This window comes from Vipera ursinii, assembly GCF_947247035.1.
Source record: "Vipera ursinii genome assembly, chromosome: Z".
NCBI lineage: Eukaryota > Metazoa > Chordata > Lepidosauria > Squamata > Viperidae > Vipera > Vipera ursinii.
This window is the reverse complement of record NC_139517.1, coordinates 113,536,996-113,551,880: the sequence shown is the minus strand read 5'-3', so window position 1 is coordinate 113,551,880 and position 14,885 is coordinate 113,536,996. Positions and strand designations below refer to the sequence as shown.

Below are 14,885 nucleotides of genomic sequence, written 5' to 3'. Positions count from 1 at the left end.
ACACTTGGTCCCCTACCCAATCAGAGCACACCTCCACAGAACACACCCCCTCTGGCAGTTTAAAAAAGAGGAACAAACAGCCACATGCTTCTCCCAGAAGAAGGAGCCTGATGATGACGGATGGGATTCCGTCGAAACGTTGCGCCTACACCTCTAGTTCTATGCGGGGAAAAACCCGAAAAACCAAGGATCCATATATATATATATATATATATATATATATATATATATATATATATATATATATATATATATATATACAGAAAAGTATGAAATTGATTAGAGCACACAAACAATGTTATGCATTCTTAATTACAGTTTGTTGAATAAACCATAATAGTTGGATTTACTAATTAAAGCATTTTATCTCTTTATATTTTAGGAAATCAATGAGACATTTCCAACTATTTAACCATGATTAAACAATTTCAGATTAGTTACTGAACTAATCGGTCTTCTGTTCTATATCTCAATTACGTCTTACTGTCCTATTATCTTTATGATCCTTCCCCACAGTTTCAAATATCACAATATTAACATTAATCAGATCTTTACTGACTATGCCAATATAATGTTAAACTGATGGAAAAATGAGAGGTGGGAGATTTTATCCAATATATAATATCTAATATACTCCATGGCTTAACCATAATGAAACATTACATGTTCTTCAGCACTGTAATAACTTCAGCAGTTCTTAGATCTTAGTTCTTAATTCCCTTATTATTAAAAGCATATAAGTGTAATTTAGGGAATCAAAATAGCATTTATTATCTCTGTCCTATTCCTATTCTCTAGAATTATTCATTATATTCTTCTAAAGATAATTTTAAAAATCATGTAATATTTCACAGGTGTATAGATAAAACTCTGATATTTTTTATCAACAGCTCTGTAGCAGAAAAACAAGCAGAATATTTATCATATGCTTTATGTCTGCACAAATACAGTATTAATATCGCAAAGTTGGAAGTAGATCCATTATCCATTGATGGTAGTTTTAAAAAAAACCTCTTATTTAAAAAAAACATTATATTGCTGAGAGTCCTAAAGTCCTAAATTAGTTGGAAACATGGGCTGAGTACATTACAAACTAATTTTCCATTTTCAAAGTTAAGTAAAACAACTTAACTGTTAATACTTTAATTGTGTGGCATGAATATAGATGCAAGATTCATTTTTCTTAATTCATAAGACCTATAAGTTTTTATGGTCCTTCCTTTGTTGCCCTTTGTACACATAACTCATTAGAAAGGTTAAAAGTAACTTCATAAAGAGCAATTACAGAAGTCTGAGTTTTCAACCAATTACAATATTTGTAATATAATTTTTACTTACTGAATTTTACAACTTTACCTCTCCCATAGCTGTTGACCTTCTCAAGGCCTTCTACTACATTATTTGGGGAATTACTTCTGGAGGAGGCAAGCAGTTCATCAGAAAATGTACATACTAGTTAGAAGCACATTGTTCTGTGTTTCTAATATCTGGCGCAGAGATATTATGACTTCCCTGAAAGCTTGTTCGAGTTCTCTGGTTTTAAGACACTTTAAGACACTTTTAGCATAAGAAATGCTGAAAGTACACTCCTGTTCATGTAGCTGTCTTATACTAACCTGGATATCATGCTATAGACAAGGTTTGTGTCCTAATGTACTTCAGCTCTATGACAATTCTCCACAGCCAACTCGCCACAGCCAACTCACCATGGCCCTAACCCAGCAGAGCCAACTTGCCACAGCCAACTTGCTGTGGTCAACTTGCCACAGGACAACTAGCCACGGCTAACTTGCTGCAGGACAACTCGCTGTAGGATAAGAGTTACACTAATATCAAAGAAATGATGGAACAGTACCATTAAGGAAAGGACGCAAAAGGAGACATAAAGTGAAATGTGAATGACCAACATTAAAAGAGTTTTCTCTATTTATTTTAAATAATGAAACTGAATTGTTAAATTGTCCTTCAACAAGTTGTCCTGCAGCGTGTTGGCCATGATAAGTTGTGCCATTCCATTGTACTTCAGCAGGAGGAAATCCCAATGATTGTTGAGGCATGGCATTTGCCCTAGCGCTGTTGCAACTGAGCATCCAAGAATGCACCTACAGAGCAGTCTATTTTCTTCTGAGCATGCTGCTTATCTATACGTAGCAAGAAGGAACTATAAGTGATGGAAAAGTCCCTTTTACAATATTTTCATACTGTTGCTGTTTATCCTCTCCAACTGCCAGTTTAAAATAAAGGGAAGAAAAACAAACTCTCTTCCAACATTCACCCACACTGTCAACAATGATTTCACTTGGACAAAATAATATAGTTCCCAATTTTAAATAAAAACTATTAAAACTGAATGAACAGGACAAGACTTGGAGGAATATTGCCTAATTTTAATTTGATCACAGCACCAGTAAAGCTTCAAAATTTAGAGCAGGGAGAAAGGAAAAAGCTATGGTTTTCTTTATGGGGAAGGTCACACAACCAATTGCTCAATCCAAAATACATTCTACATGTTTACATACCATAAATGGAAGATATTATCAATCCCCACTACACATCATGTGATTTTTGGAGTTTTCTCCAAATTCTTGCCAGCTTAAACAAAACTGCCACAAAAGTACATCTCTTCAACCTGTGACATTCTTCACTCTCTTCCCACAATGAATTTCACTGCACTTACGGTATCTAACAATCGCCTGAAACTTTTTTCCCCTACTTTTATGACTTGTATCATATGCAGATTTTTGAACATAATTTTTAATAGTTATAAAAATCCATTTGAAGAGGAATTTGGGAGTTTTCTTATCCAATAACCTGAACTAGTTTCTAGGCAATGGTTAGTAATATCCGTGCACCTATTCTGGTACTAGATGATTGTGGAATCCATCTGCTCTTAATTCATCAAGAAAAGCAGATCCTTTATAAATCTGAAGTAACAAGAATCCTTATTAGAAAGGCAATCTGGCACTAGGCCTTCCAAGATACAGTTATCCTGCAATCTCCAGGAACCCAATTTTATTTTCTTTCTGTCTCAATCATCCTTCTTCACCTATGCTGAAAATTCTAGATTCATTTTAAGAAACAAACTTTCCAGATTTAAAAAAAAACATATGTACCATACACTTTGCTAACAGCAAAAATTCAGCTTTTGCTTCTATCATTTGTTCTCCTTTTCAATTGTTGTTTATCTACTTTCTGTGCACTTCTTCAAAAGACTACTCAGGGTTTTTTTTCCTTTCCTAAACCTTCAACTTGCATCACACAACTCACTCCTAAGCAGGGCACCAAGGCAACTGTCTTATTAATATTCATTTTCTATAAATGTCCACAACTTCTGCTTGGAATGACTTCCATGCAGACATTTTAAATGCTGAGGATCTTATTGAAGATAAAAGCAGCTACACCTCAGTTGATACTTTTATTAAGTCCAGAAACAAAAAAACAAGAATACCTTTCCCCCTCGCAAAGCAGAAGAGTGGACATGAAAGGACTGCAAGAGAGTAAACCAGCACACAATAGAGCAGGGGTGTCAAACTCAATTTCATTGAGGGCCGCATCAGCATTGTGGTTGCCCTCAGGGGGCCGGGTGGGCGTGGCCAGGGTGGACGTGGCCTACTGGGTGGGCGTGGCCAGCTCTACATCGTTTGCATCAAGGGTGCCTATGGGGGCCTGGGCAGGAGTGGGACAGATCTGAGGGTCTCTGGCAGGAGGAGGGTCTCTGGGCCAGGGCCAAGGCAGTGGGGGCCATTCCCTCACTGTTTCCAGGATGGCTTCGTGGGCCGCATGAAACCACTTCGCGGGCCGGATCCGGCCCCCGGGCCTTGTGTTTGACATGTCTGCAATAGAGAATACACCAGGCTGTTTGCATAATACATTCACACTGCCAATGCCTGCTTACTCTCTTATAATCCCTTGCTCTCCAATGAATGTAAATACAAGCATTAATTCCTTTCTTGTTAATTATCCCAGCACTAGGGTGAGTATTCTCAAGGGCGGGAGGAGTGGAAAGGAGGCAAACAAAAGGCAAAGGTGTTAGTTTTGCCAGTTTCAAGCCAGCTATTCCAGCATTGGTAGTGAGCGTTGTAAATAGCAAAGGAGTGGGGAAAACCTTAGCACGGCTGCAGTGACATAATTTTATAACTAGCAGCTGCTTCACTTAGTGACAGAGTTGCCAGTCCCAATTATTATTGCTAAATGAGGATCAACTATACATTGTTTATAATTTGCATTTACCTATATCATTTTTCCTATTATTTACTTTTGCTGAGGCTCCAAACATTCTTAAACAGTTAGCCACAAGGAAATGCAACAAGATACCTATTATCTCATTTTTACAAATAAGCTCCATTAGACCAATCACCATTATTATCCCTGCAATCTAAATAAGTTTGTGAAGAATTTTGCCTCCTACCAAGTTAATCACAGAAATCAAGTATTAAATAAACCAGGCCTTCTTGCTTCATGAACTACTTAGTACTCAGTATTATTTATTAAGTTTCTATGCTGCCCATTTCACCAAGGTGACTAGGCAACATACAATCATTCACTAAACCAGGGGTAGGCAACCTTGGGTCTTTTATGACTCATGGACGTCAACTCCCAGAATTCCTGAGTCAGCTATTCTGGCTTGGGAATTCTGGGAGTTGAAGTCCATAAGTCATAAAAGAGCCAAGGTTGCCTACCCCTACACTAAACTATCATGTAAAAAATTAAAAATTTGAGAAAAAAGAGTCAAGTTTCCTCACCAATTGGGCTCACCTACTGTTTAGAGTCATGTCCTTCTGACATTGTAAAACGAAGGAAAAATAAAATAAAATCATAAGCAAAGTTATGTTCACATGATTTTTTATTTAATGACCACTTCAACTTAGCAACCAAGTTGCTAGTCCCTATTGCACATCATTGCTGGACTGCTAGTCAGATGATATCCAGGAGGATAAAAGTTGAGAGAAAACCATTCAGAACTACACACAATTCCGTTCTTCCCCAGCCTGAAAATCTATTCTAGGTTACAAAACAAAAGAGATACCAAGATGAGAAAGACTACTATGTGATAAGATAGTATGCAAACTATACTACCTGAGCAATCTTATAAACAATAATTCAAAGATCTGAATTCTAAAATCCAATAAGCCACTTGCCCAACAGAAAAATACAGAACCTTCGATTTCCTGTACCTTGCCCTTAATGAGTTATTTCATGTGTTGTTATCACCTTTGCAAAGTGGAAGGAAAAACATTCTTCCTGTTACTGATGAAAGACCAATCTCTAGGAACCAAAAAATAAGCAATAAAAGGAGAGGATTTTTTTAAAAACTAAAAAAAGAGTTCAGCAGGCACTGATTCTGCTCCATAATTTTAAAAAGAGTTTGTGTTCACTCCCTTGTTTCCTATCATATAATACATTCCTTACCCACATCAAGATTTACCACAGAGTTAGGAATATTTAAACTCAATTGTTTTCAGTGGGTTTACAACCCAAAAGTAGGACTGATTATAATATTGTCCCATATTTGAGAAGCAGCTAGCATAAAAACAAAAGGTCTGACTTTTTACCTTAAACCCCCATTTTTTTAAAAAAAAAAAAACTATGATGTGTTTGTAGTAATATGTCTAATTGTTTAATCAGGTTATATTTTCAGAGCAGAATGAATTTTTTTTCCAGGTTTCTAGTCCTAGGTGTTTCAGGATTCACGTTTCAGACAAAGTTAAACTTCTGAATGCTCTTCCAAATAGGCAGGGAACAGTAAACTACTCCCTATAAGATATCAGCAGTACAAGGAATAGACAAGCCTACTTTTATCCTTGCCAAGGCATTTTTCTATGACGAAAAATTTTGTTTACAAAACAGTATTCAAATCCAAGTTTTTTTTTCATCTGCTGCCCATATTCAAAGTATCCAGGAAAACCTTCCCTAAATGATCAGACAAGCTATGCAGCCTACAAATGTATACATTTTGAACAACAAACAAAACGTAGCTTTGAAATTTGTTCTTGCTGATAGAATAACGTCTTTGTAAGTATAAAGAACAGGTCAGATTTTCTGTCTCTGTAAGAGACTAGAAAGACGATTAAGATATAGATCACCACTATTGCAGAACTAACACTATTTTGGAAGAAGCATAAATGGTCCCAATATTTCCTACTAAGATTTGCAAAGAAACAAAATGCCCTTCCAGTCAGCTGAGACTACCATTTAAGACTTTCATACATGTTATTAACGTGTAAAGCACTGTTATTACTCAAGGTCACACTTCTCATCAAAGATTTCACAAGGTTCCACAGGTCTTAGCCCCCCCCCCACACACACACACACTTTCTCTGAAGAGAGTAAAAACCTGTTGATGAGACATTATCTCAATGCAGGAGTAAAGTTCAACAAATAAACAAAAGTACACATGCTGCCATAATTAATACAGGCAGTTTCCACGACTCCACTTTCAATTTCTCTCAAGTCGCAAATTGAAAGGCAAGAATGTTACAGATTTTGTTAAACTGAAATTAACTGTTTTATAAAACAGAATTTAATGGCCAACTTTCAAGTACAGTATGCATGAAATTAATGCAAACTAAAGAGGGGGGAAAGTTAGGGAAGAAGCTAGTAGCTAGTCCTTCAAAGCTGGCCTCCTTCAAAACTCAACCTAAAGAAGTCAACAAGAGATTTCACTAGCTTGCTATAGCAGCACCAGCATTAAAATTAATTTCTGAATACCTAGAATTCTGTAGCCCTCTTCAGAAAGGTGACACACCTTGTTAGCCATTACATTTTTTCCTCTTTTCAAAAGGACATCAGATTTCTGAAGTGAGTTTTACACATCAGCAATCATGTATAAAATGTCCAATGATGAAAGAAAAACGCAAAGCACATTGCAAGGAGAAGTAATAGCATCTTTAGCTATCTTGACTTCCATCTTATACAAATATTGAAAAATAAACATTCAGATTCTGGAATAGAGAAAAGCAGCTGGAATTTCAAAGCAGTCTGGTCATGACTTTTTTATATATTTATACCTTACCTTTACCCAAATTAAAGCAATGTGTATGGTTTATACACTTTATTGTCCCTGTGCAATTTTTCAAGCAGAAAATTATGATCACCCCATAAAGTTTGTGTCACAGAAAGCTCAACAATCTACTTCCAGTCCAACTCACAGAGCTGATTCATTATATTTTACTCCTTTTCACGATTAGATTTTTGACTTATTGTGATTTGTCTATTTGGCACTGAAAAAAGTACCTTATGACTGGTCCTCATACTTACGACCTTTGCATCTTCCCCACAATCACATGATCAAGCCAGATTCATTTAACAACTGCATGATTCACCTAATGATCACAGAAGATAATAAAATTGTGCATGACATTTAATAACAGCATTGTTTAGCAACAGAGGTTCTGTTCTAATTGTGGTTGTAAGTCAAGGACTACTTGTATTAAATGTTGTTTTTTACAAAGACTGATAAAACCCAACATTTGGTTGATTTCAGAAATGTCCAGAGGTCAGACCTGGTTAGTACTGGTAGCCCTCAAGTTACAACCACAATTGAGCCCAAAATTTTATGTTGCTAAGTGAAACATTTGTTAAGTGAGTTTTGCCCCAATTTACAGTCTTTCTTGACGTAGTTAAGTGAATCATTGGCATTTTTAAATTAGTAACATGGTTAAGTGAATCTGCCTTCTCAATTGACATTGCTTGTCAGAAGGTCGCAAAAGGGGGCACTGCAACCCTCATAAATATGAGTCAGTTGCCAAGCATATGAATACTGATCATGTGACCATGGGTATTCTGCATGAGTTGTAAATGTGAAAAACGGTCATAAATCACTTTTTGTCAGTGCTGTTGTAACTTTGAAAGGTCACTAAATGAACTGTTGTAAATCAAGGACTACATGTATTGAGTAAGGCACTACAATATGCAAAGAATGCAAGGTATATGAAAAATAAAAATAAAACATGAACAAGAAAATTAAGACCTAAATCTATTTTTATTCAATAAAGAAACAGATTAATTTTACGCTTAACTAGGGTTTAGAATCACCCCCATATCAGAATACCTTCTATCAACTTTTAATAAGAATGTAAATTCATAAACATAAATTCTGGATTTCCTGCCTACCTCCTTGAAAGATGCTATATTCACATATAAGCCAAGAATTCTAAGTGTCAAAATACTCCCCTAAAGTTGACTTTTGCTTATCTGTGGAAGGGGCTATGTACAAGTATATACACTAATATTTTTAAGTACCCATATTTCCCATAAGCATTCACGTATAAGTCCATCCACAGAGAAGCAGGTCCTTTAATTTTTTATCAAAATATCATGAAAAATGTGGGCTGTCCTAATTCCAGATGGCACATTTTTCATTGTATTTTGGTTAAAAATTTAAGGGTAGACTTATTCATGGATGGGCTTATACATGAGTATATACAGTAGTCTTTCTTAGAAAATAATATTAAGGAATTAGATGGATCTGGGTTACATTCTCCTGCATTGACAATATTTGCATTGGCTGAATAAATCTCAAGTGCTCAAAAAATATGAAAAAGAAAACAACATTACATTTCCATGTAGTCACCTGGAGTTCAGCTTCACTCAAGGGAGTCTTTATTTTTGCTGTTATCTATTTAAACAGTAATAAACTTCACACAAGTAACAACAACCTATCACAACTGCTTTACTACCTGTATGCCAATTATAATGGGTGCTCCTGCTTCATTTCATAATTACAACTTAAAACAATAAAATGCTCCACAGATATATTCCTAGATGCACCTATAAATGTGATAAGCATCAATGCTAACATATTTACAGATTTACCTTAACTCTGGTTTCAACCAATGTCTCCAACTCAGCTGACAATAGAACTTTTTCCCCCTAAAGTAATAAAAAGAATAATCCTTAACAGAGTACATTTTACAACTAATTCCACTGTTTTATTAGAGAAAGGGGATATGATGGAGGAGAAACAAATAAAAGACACTATGCCAAACGTTCAGTACACATTTGAGACAACTGTTGTTTATCTTTATGAATATCATCAATAGTTGAGACATAGATTTAATATAAATGTAGGGATTAAACACAATATAGCCTAGTAGAAAGTATTAAGCCTCTACTGACATGAAACAAGCCGTACCATTTGTTCCAACTGTCCATAAAAACTGGAATGTTCTGAAAGCTGGACTATGATATATAAAGCAAAGCAGTTTTATTATGCAGTTACACTGAACTAAACATGACAACAGATCTATATAAGTAAACACTATCCAGAAAGCTTTGTTTATATTAGCAATTTTAAATCATATACAGGTAGTTCTTGCTTAACCACAATTGAGCTAGAATCTCAAATTGTTGAGCAAAGTGGTCATTAAGCAAGCACCCACTTGACTGCTTCACTCAGTGATCACAATCCCAGGACTCTCAGTTGTGATCATTAAGTGATCCTCTGTTCATTAAGCAGACAGAAAGAAAGAAATGTCTACTGAAGGATTTCAGCTCCACATGGAGATGAAATCTTTCTTGCAGGCAGCTCTTTAAAAGTGAAAGGGTTGCTGCCTGCCAGAGAGTTCAGTTCTGCAAAGAGCTGACATCCTCCTGGAAAGTAGCCCTTTCACTCTCAAATGTTCCTGCAGGCTGATCAGCATTTTCAGCTCCCTTCATCACCTCTGCTTGCAACCTTCCCTTACAGATTCCCTGCTAAGTTTCTAGAGAAGCTGGCAGAGAAGACTGTAAATGATCATCATGTGATCATGTGGCCTAATGCATCTCTGTTGCCAAGCACCCAGAGATGACATGGCCATGCAGGAGAGCAGCAGTGTGTCATTTTACAAAGGATGGAAATGCTTTAAAGGCTATAAAGCATCCTTTCCAAGGCTGTTTAACTTTGAATGGTCATTAAATGGTCATTAAATTTAAAGGACTACCCGAACTCTTGCAGCAGAAAAAGAAAATTCTAAATACCGGTACTTTGCAGTATTTCAATGGACAGTCTTTATGCACCAAAAAGCCTTTAAAATGATATGCAGTTAACAGACCAGGGATCATCTGGTTTCAGATGGTTGGGGCCACATTTTACTTTTGCAGCCCCAGGCCTCAACTGTTTACAGGTAGTCCTTGAGTTACAATCAGAACTGATTGTATTACAACCACAACTGATTACAACCAAAATTTATGTTACTAAGCAAGACAGTTGTTAAGTGAGTTTTACTGATTTTACAACCTTTTTCCCCACAGTCATTAAATGAATCACTGCAGCTGTCAAGTTAGTAACATGCTTATAAAGTGAACCCAGCTTCCTCCTTGACTTTGCTTGTCAGAAGGTCGTAAAAGATTATCACATGACACCGGAACAATGCAACCGTCATAAATTCATGCCAGCTTCTAAGTGTCTGAATTTTGATGACATGACTATGTAGATGCTGTAACAGTCATAGGTGTGAAAAACAAAGTCACTTTTTTCAGTGCTGTTGTAACTTTGAATGGTCACTAAATGAACGGTTGTAAGTCGATGACTACTTGTATATGCATACTTGGCTTAGTATGAAACCAGCCACTGTCTTCCCATCCTTCCACAGCCTGACATATTTACAATCCAATCTATTCAGACTCAAGTCCAACTAATTTGGACTCTTGGACAAGTTCCTACAGTTATCTTGACAAGAGATTTGCCATTGGCTCCTTCCTAGGGTCGAGTGTAAGCAACTGGCTCAAGATCATCCAGCTGGCTTTGTGCCCAAGGCAGGACTAAAACTCATGATCTCCCAATTTGTAGCCTGCCTCAATCAGTGCACCAAACTAGCTCTCATTTTAACTTTATTTTAGGTTAAATGTACACTGATGGGTAGGAGTAATCAACTAATATAGTTTAAACAACCTGCAAAATAGATTCCCCAATTAGTAAGTGCAATTCCCATAATTCCCTGGCTAGTGTGATCACTGTTAAGCATCCTGCAAATTAAAGAATCTACAAGCTAGTCCGACTGGAGCATGCTGATCAAGCTTACCACCCCTCTGATAGCTAAGGAAAGACAAACTCCAATCTATGGTTTTCTGCAAAAGAATTATGCACTCTACTTTGCAAGAGCAGCTCAGATTAAAATAAAGAGAGTCAAATGCTCTCACACAAGATAGAGCAAAATACGTATTGTCTCTTTAGATAAGGAGGGTATAACTTTACACAACTTACACTGTGAGAAAAACCACCTGTGACCTTTCACACCAAATGTGCTACACTCCCAAGAATCTCTCACAGCGGATGAGAAATTGCAATGTAACTTCCCTTTTATTTTCAATCTAAATATTACTCTTTTGCTTTGCTTTCCTCCAACTATCAGTCAAACAATGCCACATTTATCTATCAGCGACCTTAATGCCTAGGATATTTTTCTTAATGTACACTTTCATCCAGTGACAGTTTTATATGCCAAAGAAGTTGATTCATGATGACATTCGTGTGTTCATCCACAAGAAGTTCCCAGCCTTGAAAGGACTTGTGGGTCAATATCCTCTAGGTTAGATTTACACCCTGTCTTTCATTAAGGAACTCGAATTAGCGGAATATATGAACATGCAACTTGTGTCAGATGTTTTGCAGAAGAATACTATAAACCTCTTCCTTAGGAACACAGTCCTGATTTGGGGGAGGTGGGGTTCTAAAAGAAATCAACATACTTCCTCCACTTATTTTCCTCACAACAACCTATGAGTTGGGCTAAGAGAGAGTGACTAGCCCAAGGCTGTGGCTGACATTTTCTTTTAGGGGTTTGTAAATATTGTTTTAGTGCCTTGCCCATCACCAAATTTAACTAACAAATAGATAAAATACTTTTTAAATAACACCATTTTCTGAGGGATGGGACCATGATTACAGCCAAGAGTTCAATAATCACAGTAATGAAATAACACTCATAGACCAGATTTGTGAAAGTTTTCTCAAAATAAACATTATTTTGTCCAAAGCAATTTACTTACTTAGAAGCATGTACGGCACATATTGGAACGCAAAACTAAATGTCTTTACGTCCTGATTCATTTTCCTCAGCTGCTTCGCTTAGATAAAAACAATTTTCGTTTCTAGAATGCACCTGATATAAAATTGGTTCATACTTTCTTTCCATCTTATTAATTATTATGGGGTTGTTGTTGTTTTTTGCAGCAGGCCCATTTTTCCTTGTTCTTGCCAGTCAAAAGCAAGTTTTTCAGATAGCCAATATAATAAACATGCTAAATTTCAATAGAAGCAAAATTAGCCCAAAATTATTTAGACAGGCCAACTTGGTGGTCAGAATCACTGCTATCAAAAAACGTTCATGGCAGGAGATCTGGAAGCTACGAAGTTAATTTGAACAATTTTTCAGAAGAATCTTATTTTGACAATCCCATGAATTTACTACCTTTGATACGGGGGGAGGGAGGGAAGGAAGACAAAAGGAGAAGTATTTCTCTTTGTCACTCTCTACATCCTACAAATTTCTTTCTCTTCAGCCAAAAATCATCAATAGAAGTGACACTGAAAACTGTCTGATGTTTACCCTTAGATGCCCAGAATATTTGGTTATCTTTAGTAGCTAAATCAACATTTTTGGTTCCCTGATTCTTCCTCTCTCAGTTGATATGGGGTCTTTGGCAAAAGAACAACACAGCAGCCAAGTTCCTGCCAACATTGGAGATGGAATAGAGCCAGAATTATGATATGTGTTTAGGAAGGACAGTAGTATCTGACATAGCTATCAGGCTGTAATGACACATTTACTACTGCACCAGGCTAAAATGTAAAAAAATTAGCACGGCTGGTGCTATAGAAAACCACTAAGTCTTACAACTGACACAGTCTCACAACCAGGAAGTATTGGTGCTGCATCTTACAGCTGTTAACCAAACAACAGTACAGTGAATGTCTCACAGTTTCCACCACAGCCCAGAGATCATCTGGGGAAAACAATCAGTGACACTGACAAGCTGAGCCTGTCCCACTGAATGCTATAGAGTTCAGATACTGGATTGGCAGTGATCCCTCAATCTGAGCAATAAACTCTTTCTTCTCTAAGTGAATTCTTGTCTTTAACCAATTGAAATGTGTATGTTCTTGGTGACAAAACCTGCTGACTGGAAAATTATTTATGGAGAATAGAGATAAGAAGAAATTTAACTCTTCTGATTCTGAGAAGGTGATCATGCAAGAGATTGTGAAGAGTTTGAGATCTAACCTGACATAAATTCACTCAAAAAACTGTCAAATACCATGTTTCCCCGAAAATAAGACCGGGTCTTACTTTTTATTTTATTTTGCTTCCAAAAGAGGTACCAGGTCTTATTTTCGGGAAATGTCTTTTATACTCACCTCCCGCACCAACAGCCCCTCCCAGCTGGTCCACTTATTCTGGCCGAAGGAGCAGTTTCATTCTGCAGCTTCATTCTGGCCATTTTGCAGTCAGGCCTTTTCAGAAGGCCACTACAGCCAAGTACCGAGCTATGGATTAAATCCATAGCTCGGTTCTCAGCTGCAGTGGCCTTCTGGAAAGACCTGTGACTGAGAAATGCAGGCCTGGCTGCAGAAGACGCCACAGAAGAAGTGGGTTGGCAAAGAGAGCCCTGGTTACAAGGTAAGTGGGTGTTGGACACGTGGGGCAGCTCCACACCTCACCCCGCCCTAGTATGATTTTTAGGTGTGCGCCTCACCCCAAAACTATGGCTTATTTGGGGGGCAGGGTTTATAGTAGGTCCACTCCCCAAAATCAAGCTTGGGCTTATTGTTGGTGTAGGTCTTACTTTTGGGGAAACAGGTTATCTATTATGGATACTGTTTTCTGGAACACAATATAGAGCTTCCACCCATGTTCATCCTTGTCTCTATGGCTATCTGATCCTTGGGGTAGATTATGTAATACATATTTGCTTGCCAAAAAGCAGGCTATCTTTATCAGTGTGGGAAATGTATGAAATAATTACAAAACTCAAGAGCTCATCACAGGTCAATTTCCATGTGACATAACTCTTATCAATTTCAAATGTGTTTGCAGAGGAAATAACCTTGTAAATTCTACTACAATTATATTCAAATATCTTGAACGCAAAATCAAAGCAATTATAAGATAAAAATGTTTAGCTAATTAAATCTCATGATTACAATTTTAAATCTAAGCTTGAGAAAAGGAATAATCTCAAGATTACTTAGCACCTTCACTATTTAACAAATGTCCCTCTTGTCAATTATTTTCTGTTTAGTAAAAATCACATAGTATTCAAAATCTGAGCCAAGCATTCTTATTAAAAGCCTTATAACTATATTTCAAATATTTCTAACAAAAAATTATACTTGATTTATTAATTGTAGGCAAGAGAGGAGGTAAACAATCATCTACTGCTGGATTTGAAAGTTCTACTACTTTAGTCAAGTTAAAAAATTTAATTTAATTTAAAAGAATGTGTATTTGAAACTAATGGATTTTTCATACATATTTCTTACTTGTTATGAGTATCAACATTTTCAAAACACATACATAAACAATGCACAACCTGGGTTTGCAAAAAACATTAGTTATCTTTACAAGTTCTTACTATGCATAAGAGGTAGTCCTCGACTTACAGCAGACATGTCAAACTCGCAACATCACGTGACGTTGCACGATGTATCAGAGCTTTTTCGCCATTGCCAGCAATGGGATGGGCACGGTTTCTTCATGATGCGTCTGGCCCACGGGCTGGCAGTTTGACACCCCTGACTTACAGCCATTAATTTAGTGACTGTTGAAAGTTACAACAGCATTGAAAAGATAAAAGGTCCCACATTTATGACCACTGCAGCATCCCCATGTGATCGAAATTCAGATACTTGGCAACTGGCTCATATTTATGAACGTTGCTGGGTCCCAGGTTCATGTGGATCCACT

At 36.9% G+C, this 14,885-nt stretch overlaps 1 protein-coding gene across 1 annotated transcript in view; it reads right to left on the bottom strand.

Moving 5' to 3' along the window:
- The window catches only part of CCNY (cyclin Y), a gene marked incomplete at its 3' end in the record, with an annotated part of 97,030 nt that overhangs the window by 59,295 nt on the left and 22,850 nt on the right, over positions 1-14,885 (bottom strand). The gene's annotated exons all lie outside the window — the stretch shown is intronic.